The 7,148-nt window shown below is 40.4% G+C and overlaps 1 pseudogene; it reads left to right on the forward strand.

The window, feature by feature from the left end:
- Positions 6,156 to 6,905, forward strand: LOC102176888 (annotated as a pseudogene).

Below are 7,148 nucleotides of genomic sequence, written 5' to 3' on the forward strand. Positions count from 1 at the left end.
TGTTTTTTAGGTAGGACTGCCACCTGCTCTACTATTATTTAAATGTTGGCAGTGATTTAAACATAGGGGAAATTTTACAACAGGGACCTAACCCTTCTTATAAATCATCCCAGGGAACACATATTTTAGCTTGTCATTTCACAGGAAGATATTATTAAAAGTGAGCTTGGTACAACACACAATTCAAAACAAATTTGTTGCTGATGCCTTCAACATGCATTACATTTTCATTAGTTGCTGACAGAGGTGGAGGTGGGAAGTAGCACTAGCTGATTCATCTGCCTGAATGAAAATTGCTTTCCCTTCAGCTAAGAGCAAGTCAGCTGTTTTTCTTCATTAATACTGGATGTGTGCATTTCCACAGGAGCTCTTCTCTGTTAATGGGTATAGGAATGATAGATTCATTGGTTAGACACATTGGTGGAACTAACATAGTTATTGTGTTAACTTTTGTCCCTAAGAGGTCTTTCACCAAGTTTTAAAGATATTAACATTTTTGAAACACCACTAACACATTTTACTTTCCTGCCCCTCCCCTCCCCATTTCTTCCCCCCACCCTCCCTTTCCTTTCTCTTTTACTTAATAAATCCCATTGGCTCCCTATAAATAGATATTATTGAGTTTATTTATATTCTTTTCCAATGATATTTTGGGGTGACTCTCAACAAAATGCATATCAAGTAATTTAGTAAATTAAAGACACACTATTATGGTGAAGGCACATATATGTGAAATGAACATGGTCACTGAGTAAATCTGTAGTTTTGCCCAGTACTTTCTGGCATCCTGGCAAAAAATAGAAAGCAAATTATGTGGTTCTTATTACCAAAAAGGAACCAGTACACCATCATCTCAGGAGACAGAAAATTCTTCCTGTCATAAATTCCAAAGAAATTTCTCACACGAAAAATGATGTAGAAATGATACAATGCATACAACTAATGAAATAATTAGCAGCTATAAAACAAAGCAAAACAATGATTTCATCATGATGTTCCTTTAAAAATGAATTGGGGTACATGTGTCTCTTTCAATTGTGGTTTCCTCGGTGTGTATGCCCAGCAGTGGAATTGCTGGGTCATAAGGTAGTTCTATTTGCAATTTTTTAAGGAATCTCCACACTGTTCTCCATAGTGGCTGTACTAGTTTGCATTCCCACCAACAGTGTAGTAGGGTTCCCTTTTCTCCACATCCTCTCCAGCATTTATTGCTTGCAGATTTTTGTTTTTTTTTTTTCTTCTTTTTTTTTTTATTTTATTTTATTTTTTTTTGAACATTTAGAAATCTTTATTATTGAGCAAAGGGAAGAAAATTACAGCCATTCATTATACCAAAAGACACAGAAAAACTATTAACTCTGCAATGTATAGGCTTCTGGATCTTTTCTATGCACATATATTAGTATATTAATGAGACTATATCAAACTATTCTTTATAACTAACCCCTTGCCCCCTACTCAAATGTCTCACGCTTTTTTTTTTTTTTTTTTAAATTTTAAAATCTTTAATTCTTACATGCGTTCCCAAACATGAACCCCCCTCCCACCTCCCTCCCCACAACATCTCTCTGGGTCATCCCCATGCACCAGCCCCAAGCATGCTGCACCCTACGTCAGACATGGACTGGCGATTCAATTCTTACATGACAGTATACATGTTAGAATTCCCATTCTACCAAATCATCCCACCCTCCCCCTCTCCCTCTGAGTCCAAAAGTCCGTTATACTCGTCTGTGTCTTTTTTCCTGTCTTGCATACAGGGTCGTCATTGCCATCTTTCTAAATTCCATATATATGTGTTAGTATACTGTATTGGTGTTTTTCTTTCTGGCTTTCTTCACTCTGTATAATCGGCTCCAGTTTCATCCATCTCATCAGAACTGATTCAAATGAATTCTTTTTAACGGCTGAGTAATACTCCATTGGGTATATGTACCACAGCTTTCTTATCCATTCATCTGCTGATGGACATCTAGGTTGTTTCCATGTCCTGGCTATTATCAACAGTGCTGTGATGAACATTGGGGTACATGTGTCTCTTTCAATTCTGGTTTCCTCAGTGTGTATGCCCAGCAGTGGGATTGCTGGGTCATAAGGTAGTTCTATTTGCAATTTTTTAAGGAATCTCCACACTGTTCTCCATAGTGGCTGTACTAGTTTGCATTCCCACCAACAGTGTAGGAGGGTTCCCTTTTCTCCACACCCTCTCCAGCATTTATTGCTTGCAGATTTTTGGATCGCAGCCATTCGGACTGGTGTGAAGTGGTACCTCGTTGTGGTTTTGATTTGCATTTCTCTGATAATGAGTGATGTTGAGCATCTTTTCATGTGTTTGTTAGGCATCCGTATGTCTTCTTTGAAGAAATGTCTATTTAGTTCTTTGGCCCATTTTTTGATTGGATCATTAATTTTTCTGGAATTGAGCTGCATAAGTTGCTTGTGTATTTTTGAGATTAGTTGTTTGTCAGTTGCTTCATTTGCTATTATTTTCTCCCATTCAGAAGGCTGTCTTTTCACCTTGCTTATAGTTTCCTTTGTTGTGCAGAAGCTTTTAATTTTAATTAGATCCCATTTGTTTATTTTTGCTTTTATTTCCAGAATTCTGGGAGGTGGATCATAGAGGATCCTGCTGTGATTTATGTCGGAGAGTGTTTTGCCTATGTTCTCCTCTAGGAGTTTTATAGTTTCTGATCTTACATTTAGATCTTTAATCCATTTTGAGTTTATTTTTGTGTGCAGTGTTAGAAAGTGATCTAGTTTCATTCTTTTACAAGTGGTTGACCAGTTTTCCCAGCACCACTTGTTAAAGAGATTGTCTTTACTCCATTCTTGCCTCCTTTGTCAAAGATAAGGTGTCCATATGTATGTGGATTTATCTCTGGACTTTCTATTTTGTTCCATTGATCTATATGTCTGTCTTTGTGCCAGTACCATACTGTCTTGATGACTGTGGCTTTGTAGTAGAGCCTGAAGTCAGGCAAGTTGATTGCTCCAGTTCCATCCTTCTTTCTCAAGATTGCTTTGGCTATTCGAGGTTTTTTGTATTTCCATACAAATCTTGAAATTATTTGTTCTAGTTCTGTGAAAAATGTGGCTGGTAGCTTGATAGGGATTGCATTGAATTTGTACATTGCTTTGGGTAGTATACTCATTTTCACTATATTGATTCTTCCTATCCATGAACATGGTATATTTCTCCATCTATTAGTGTACCCCAATGTTCATCGCAGCACTATTTATAATAGCCAGGACATGAAAACAACCTAGATGTCCATCAGCAGATGAATGGATAAGAAAGCTGTGGTACATACACACAATGGAGTATTACTCAGCCATTAAAAAGAATTCATTTGAATCAGTTCTGATGAGATGGATGAAACTGGAGCCGATTATACAGAGTGAAGTAAGCCAGAAAGAAAAACACCAATACAGTATACTAACACATATATATGGAATTTAGGAAGATCGCAATGACCACCCTGTATGCAAGACAGCAAAAAAGACACAGACGAGTATAACGGACTTTTGGACTCAGAGGGAGAGGGAGAGGGTGGGATGATTTGGGAGAATGGCATTCTAACATGTATACTATCATGTAAGAATTGAATCGCCAGTCTATGTCTGACGCAGGATACAGCATGCTTGGGGCTGGTGCATGGGGATGACCCAGAGAGATGTTGTGGGGAGGGAGGTGGGAGGGGGGTTCATGTTTGGGAACGCATGTAAGAATTAAAGATTTTAAAATTTAAAAAATAAAAAACTAAAAAAAAAAAAAATGAATTGGGTTTATCATTGTTGTTTAGTCACTAAGTCCTGTCCAACTCTTTTGTGACCCTACAGATTGTAGCTCACCAGGCTCCTCTATCCATGGGATTTTCCAGGCAAGAACACTGTAATGGGTCACTAATTTCCTTTTCCCGGGGATCTTCTGACCCAGAGATCAAAACTGCATCTCTTGCATTGGCAGGTGGATTCTTTACCACTGAGCCACCAGGGAAGCCTGACGTGGATTTACCATTTACTTAAATCCTTGCCCTTTGTCTGGGTTCTAGGGCCATTATGTAAAGAGTTAATATACATGGCTTAGGTGAAAACACCCTAATTTTGGTTTCATGGGTACATAGTATTTTTAAATTTATACATACCTCAAAAGGTCAGTTGTTATCTAAATAGTAAAAATGTAAATGAATTTTATTTCCCAGCATACATCTCTTACTTTTTAAAAAAAGCTTAGTAAATTTCCCTAATAAAAAACAAAATATAGTTATATTTTAAGCACAATTATTCTGTGCCAGTATTATGGAAGCAGTGAGAGATTTTATTTTCTTGAGCTCCAAAATCACTGGGAACAGTGACTACACAGTCACAATTTTGTGACTACAGTCACAAAATTAAATGATGCTTGTTCCTTGAAAGGAAATCTATGACAAACATATACTGTGAGAAAAAACAGAGCTATCAGGTCCATATAGTCAAAGCTATGGTTTTTCCCAGTAGTCATATATAGATGTGAGAGTTGGACCATAAAGAAGACTGAGAGCTGAAGAATCAATACTTTCAAACTGTGGTGCTGGAGAAGAGTCTTGAGAGTCCCTTAACCTGCCAAGAGATCAAGCCAGTCAATCCTAAAGGAAATCAACCATGAATATTCACTGGAAGTATTGCTGCTAAAACTGAAGCTCTAATTCTTTGGCCACCTGATGCAAAGAGCCAACTTATTGGAAAAGACCCTGATGCTAGGCAAGACCGAAGGCAAAATAAGAAGGTGCTGGCAGAATATGAGATGATTATATAGCATCATGTACTTAAAGAACAAGAATTTAAGCAAATTCTGGGAGATGGTGTAGGACAGGTGAGCCTGGCTTGCTACATACAGTCCATGGGGTCTCAAAGAGTGGGACACGACTTAGTGACTGAACAACATCAACAGGACATCTGAAATCATACTGCACTGTGACTGCCTGAAATGCTCTTGTGTTATAAAATAAAACAGGGAAAAATAAAACATACACCTGAGGAAATGAGTTACATCTTTTACACTGACAGTAGATGGCAACTTTTTAAAGCAATTTTTCTTTATCCTCCTACCTTATATGAAAAGAGATACATTTATAATATGTTGTTTATACCCTGCCTCCCCTCACCCAGTTCCATACGTTAGACTCAATACAAGATTTAGAGCAAAGGGGTAGGGACAATAAAAACAATAATTGAATTTTCACTTGTAGGAATGAGTTGTTTCTATCAATCACATATTTAGCACTCTACTTCAGTCTAAAAAATTAATATGATATATATGCCCCATTTTAAAGAGTATGTATGAGGGAAATTCTTATAGAATAGAAACTTAACAACAGAGAAAAGTCTTCCTTTCCTAATAACTTTTATCTTTAAGACTGTATCAGTAGGTGGTGTCGGCAGCAGTGGGTGGGGGAAGATAGTGGAGGTTGGTAAGGGTACTGAGAGTACTGCCTGGCCAAGGAGAGCCTGTCCTGCTTCCACTGCTCAAGTGTCAGGACACAGAGCAGTGCCCAGAGTACTTCTTGACCAGCGCTGAGATCAGCCGCCACTGCCACTACCATGGCTACTGTTTTGGGGAAAAGCCAATTCTGACTCCATGTTGGAAATGTTTCTCTGACTTGCTCTTCATTGGTTTTGTTATTATAATCATACCTACTGGCCTGCCTCAGAGAATCCTGCTTCTCTGCCTGCTGGTTAAACTAAAGTGCCTTTGTTCAGAACCCTGCTCACCTGTAGATGGCAGGAAGGAAGAAATTAACACATGCCCTGCCTGAGGCTTGCCATTCTAGGAGACATTTACAAGATAAATGGCTTTTTTACTTTGTTTCCTTGCCTCCTCCATCTCTGATCTATAACAGAACATGGCATCCAAACCCCAGACAAGATGGTTATTTTGAGACATATCTTCTCAGGTCAGCACAGGAGGTGGACTGAGTAACTCTACCAGCTGGTGGGTGAGGGGCACTTCAAGCTGTGGGGGCTTGAGGCTGAAGGTGGCTGGACCAGCCAGGAGGAGCAGTTGCGGCTGGATGCCATAGAGAAGTTCGGCTTCAACCACTGGGAGAATATGACTGCTCAGGTTGGCGCTTCCTGAACTCCCCAGCAATGAGGGCCGAGCAGCAGCAGCTGGGCTAATGCTGCTGAGGGATGACTACCGCACTGAGTGTGACCAGGATGTGGAGGCACTCATTCGCTGGCTTTCCATCAACTCCCACAGCAATCAAGCAGAAGCACACGCACTGGACATGCACATGCAGAAGCTCAAGGAGCTGCAGCAGCGCAAGACCATCACCCGTGACTACAACCTAGTGCCCACCTTCCTGGGCAAGGACAAGAACGAGAAAGAGGAGGTGGCCAAGCACAAAGTCACCAAGGGGTAGAAGGAGCTGCAACTGAAGCTGTGGTTACCCTCCCAGTTCATGTCCTGCAAGTAATTCCACTATCTGTTCGAGAACATGCAGAAGGAGAGAGGCTGTGCACTAAGATCTGGGGGCTGCAGTGGTAACGGAGCTACAGCATCACGAAGATGGAGGAGGCAGCCGAGTAAGGGGCAACCTGGCGCAAGAGTGAGAGGAGGAAGGAGAACAAGAACCTAGGCAGCTCCAAGCGCAGCAAGAACTTTAAGGATGGCAAGCTTGCCACTATTAAGAACCTGCCTGTCTTCAAGCTCTTGTCACACTGTGATAAGGTGCTCTGCAGCTCGCTGAACCTCAGCCCCACATGCTATGTGACTGCGAAGGCCATTGTCATCAAGGGCCACCTCCAGGAAAGGAAGAGCATCCCCCCGCCCAAGAGCAACCTTCCCAGCTACCGGGAAACATTCTTAAGGATTCTAAACTTCCTCACTCAGGGAGAGTGGGTGGATATCCAGGGCTGCTTCCTGAAGCCAAGTTGCTGTGAAAGCTGGAATGATGGTATAAAGCTTATGAGTCAAAAGGACCAGGGGAGGGGAAGTAGGGAGGAGAGAAAAAGCTTTTTTCCTCATTGTTGCTCTTTTTTAAACAAATTGAGGGCTTATCGTAGGATATAAATTCTTTTTATGGTCCTCTGAAGAAGCAATAGTAACAATCTTAGGTCAAGGGGGAGACAAATACATGTATATTTTATTATTAACTTAGCCCTAAACA

Source organism: Capra hircus, chromosome 10, assembly GCF_001704415.2.
Source record: "Capra hircus breed San Clemente chromosome 10, ASM170441v1, whole genome shotgun sequence".
Taxonomy (NCBI): domain Eukaryota; kingdom Metazoa; phylum Chordata; class Mammalia; order Artiodactyla; family Bovidae; genus Capra; species Capra hircus.